Source organism: Olea europaea, chromosome 20 (genome assembly GCF_002742605.1).
Source record: "Olea europaea var. sylvestris chromosome 20, O_europaea_v1, whole genome shotgun sequence".
Taxonomy (NCBI): Eukaryota; Viridiplantae; Streptophyta; class Magnoliopsida; order Lamiales; family Oleaceae; genus Olea; species Olea europaea.
Window position 1 is genome coordinate 18,567,176 of NC_036256.1, and position 4,176 is coordinate 18,571,351.

The window sequence follows — 4,176 nt, forward strand, 5'->3', positions numbered from 1 at the left end:
AGTTTACATGTCAATCATATTTATACCGTGACAACTCTTTGTCAATGGATTTGCAATATTTTCAATTGTGGGAATTTGTTCTTTCTTTACGTCATTTCTTTGTATTATCTCTCGATGAGATGATACTGCCTTAATACATGTTTGGATCATTGATGAAACCTTAGTTCCTTCGCTTACGCTATGGCTCCATTGTCTTCATAATATAAATTATGTGATTAATAATGTTAGGAACTACTCCAAGTTCATTAATGAACTTCTTAATCCAGATCGCAACTTGTTGCTGCTTTTAAAGCAATGATGTATTAGGCTTTGCTATTGAATCAATGGTTGTTTCATGTTTGGAAACTTTCCAACTAACCGCTCTATAATCAAAAGTAAACATGTCTAGATTGAAACTTACCATCTTCTAGTCTAAGTAGAAGTTAGATCAGTATATCCATGAACTCTCAATTCATTTTCTCCATATAAAATCTTCTTAAGATTGTATCTATATATATTGGGATGAGTTAAGCAATCTTCTAGATCAATCTCTATAGATCAGTTGCCTATCCCATATCTTTCATGAAGAAATCTTTCAACAACCACAATTCCAGTGATTGAAACGTATGGATGACATTTCCCATTAATAATATGTTATCTACATATAATGTTAGGAATACGATAACGCTCCCACTATCTTCTTATAGACACACGGATCGTCTTCATTTTTGATAAACCAAACCTTTTGATTGTCTCATCAAAGCAAAGATTCCAGTTCCTAGAGGCTTGCTTTAATCCATAAATGAATCGATCAAGTTTGCATATCCTGTTAGCATCTTTGGATTCAAAAACTTTGGATTATGTCAAGTACACTTTCTCTTATAAGTTCATGTTAAAGAATGCAGTTTTAGCATCCATTTGTTATAACTCATAGTCATGGTATGCAGCTATTGCAAGCAAAATTCGAATGGAATCTAGCATGGTTATGTGCAAAAATGTTTCGTTAAAGCTAACTCATTGTCTTTATTTATAACCCTTTTACTACTAGTCTTGCTTTGTATATATGGATGTTTCCATCCATATCAACCTTTCGTGTAAATCCATTTACAACCTATAGGTTTTATCCCATCATGCTAGTCGATCAAGGTCTAAACCTTGTTCAGTACATCAAGTTCATCTCAGATTCCATGGCTTCTTGCCATCTTTTTGAGTCAACACTTGACTTTGTTTCTACATAATTAGTAGATTCACCTTCCTCGATTAGTAAATACATTTTTAGTTATGATGAATTCGTACCTTCTAAGATGTCGAATGATCCTACAGGATTTACACGGAGCTGATGTATCATCAGGAGTCTCTACTTCCTGATCAAGAGTATGTCCCTCAACAAATGTGGGATTAAACTCGGGTTGATATACTCAATCAACTATATCTGTGAATCCTTGAACTCCTTCAAGTTCTAATTTACTCCTACTACCCTCTTCTAAAATGAACTATTTCTCCAGGAATACGATATGTCCTGAGAAGAAGACTTTCTTCTCAATGAGATTATATAATTGATATCCAATTATCTTTTTTGGATATCCCACAAATATGCATTTATCGAATTTAGACTCAAGTTTATCAGATTTAGTGTGCTTCACATAAGTGTCATAGTTTCAAACTTTAATTTGTGACAAGTTAGGCCTTTTGTCTTTCCATAACTCGTATGGAGTTTTGCGACCAACTTAGATGTGACACGATTTAATGTGTAGCACGCTGCAATCAGTTCATGTCCCTAAAACAATTTTGGGAGGTTTGTATGTCTCGTTATTTACTCCACTTTATCCTCCGTTTAGATACACAGTTATATTGTGGTGTATATAGCGGAGTCCACTACAAGAGAATCCCATTCTCTTTTAGATAATATGAAATTCTTTACCTCGATCTGATCTTTGTGTGAGAATATATTTACTTATTTGTTTCTCTATTTCTAGCTTGAATCTCTTAAACATTTCAAGAATTTCATACTTGAATTTCATCAAGTCTACATGACAATTTCTAAAATAGTCTTTAGTAAATATGATTAAATAAGAGAAACCTTATCTGACATTAATTGACATACGTCCACATACATCACTATGTATTAGATTCAGTAATTGTGCAGACTTTTCACCTTCTCAAGTAAAAGGAGATTTGGTTATTAATTTTAAGTTTACATGCAAAATAATTTATTATGTGAATGTGTGACTGAAAATGAGTTTGAAAAAAAATTTGATTTAATGGAAGACAAACATGGACTTAATTTCATTCATATGCAACTTCTTTAGTTTTGATCCCATGTATCAAAGTGTTTAGACATGTAGGTATCACCACGCAAATAAAAATGCATGATGTTTTTTCTTAACTTTCAGTTAGTTCGTAAAAAATCTAGAAAATTAGGCAAAGATCAATTTGAATTTTTAACTTAAAAGTACTCAAAAACTAGTGCACAAATAAAATTATCTAGTCTTCGTTCTATTTCTCTCTTCTTGTTACATTAAATCCGAACATAATACTTAGAATTGGACGTTGAATTGAGAAAACTAAACTGAAAAAATTACATAAATGGTAAAGCTCTAAACGTGCATGGTGCTCTAACTTTATTCTAATGCAATCCTAAAATCTAAATGCAAATACAAAATGTCAAATTAAAACAAGAGATAGAGAATGTGTTGTCTTTCATTCATATTTAAAGTCATTGACTTTATTATTATTTTATTTTATTTTTTGCAATAATCACTTCAAGAAGGCTAAATCTTTGCATTGCTTGCACTTCTTGGGTTTGCACGACTTTCTTTCACCTTCTAAACCTTGACTTTGCCTTTGCCTTTTTCATCAAATCTTGCTCCAACAAGTCTATCTACTGCTGGTTTCGGCTTGGACTCTTCACCTCCAATCTCCGCTCCCAGTTTGAGATTTTCATCTTCAATTCACTCTTGGCTTGTACTTTTAACCATCATGTATTTTTACTATTTCAATTATAGTGCGTTCCTCAAAGTTGGATGATTTCTCAAGTGCTTTTAATTGAACACGTTGAACATAGCTCTTTCATTTTACACCTCCAAGTTCAATTAAAACCCAACTAGTTTCTAAGAACAGTCGACCCAAAATTATTGGTAGATCTAGATCTTCTTTAATATCTAGAACAATGAAATCCACTAGAAATATGACATCTTCCACTTTTATAAGCACACCTTCCAATGCACCTCGATGGTATTTAATTGATCTATTCATCAATTGAAGTGATATCGTGGTCGTCTTCATCTCAGTCAAACCAAGCCTCTTATAAATGTACAAAGACATCAAGTTAATGTTAGCACGAAGATATATAAATAATAAAGACAACATCGAAAATGATTGATGAGTACAAAGCAAAAAATAATATTTTAAACTATTAAGAATGTTTAGAAATGGCAGCACAACATTTAAAAAAAAAAAAAAATCATTTTTACATTTCATAGTTTTTTATTCTGGAAATACTGTAATCTATGCAGTACAAATGAAAATATAAAATTGTTCACTCTTCCCAATCAATCCTTAAACATGCAAAAATCATGCACCAATTAGCCATTATCTCTCACCCAAACCCCGCCCAAATCCACGCAGTAATCCCCCAATTATTGGTTCCAAATTTATTACAGAGAGAGATGCAAAATGAAACTCCTATCACACCTTCTCCAACGTTCTCGAGAAATCAAAACTCACCAAATCATTCCTAAGAAATCCTCCTCCCATTCAAAATCAATCCTCTCTATACACCACTCTCATTTTATCTCAACGATCTACGTCCGAAAATGGTCAGAAGAGCTTCACTGTAAGCAGGTCTGTAGTTCTCACCAGTTCATATACCCAGACAAGACACTGTTGAGGGTTCCCTTGCGAGTTCCTATAAAATCATAATTTGGTGTGAGCCATGGTTGACTATAAGCCGTCGGTGGTGCTGAAGCGGAGCAAAAGTAGCATGAATAACACCGACGATGAAAATCTGATCGATAACTTCGATTTCCTTGTTATTGTGCCACGGGTACTCCATGGTTTCTATGTTGAAATACGATAATGATACAAGTCATGAGAGAATTTCCCTTCATCCGAAGATTCCCAGCAAGAAGTCTTCTCTGAGTTCTCAAAAAAAAAAAAAAAAAAAAAAAAAAAAAAAAAATTTAAAAGGGGGGGAAT

At 33.1% G+C, this 4,176-nt stretch overlaps 1 long non-coding RNA gene across 1 annotated transcript in view; it reads right to left on the reverse strand.

The window, feature by feature from the left end:
- Positions 1-2,270: 2,270 nt before the first annotated feature.
- LOC111369902 overlaps positions 2,271-4,176 on the reverse strand; it is a 3,253-nt gene continuing 1,347 nt past the window's right edge. Inside the window, exons 2-3 of the long non-coding RNA XR_002698330.1 lie at positions 3,838-4,115; positions 2,271-3,282 (exon numbers count right to left, since the gene is read on the reverse strand). This is a non-coding gene — a long non-coding RNA (uncharacterized LOC111369902). The remainder of the gene's footprint in view (positions 3,283-3,837; positions 4,116-4,176) is intronic.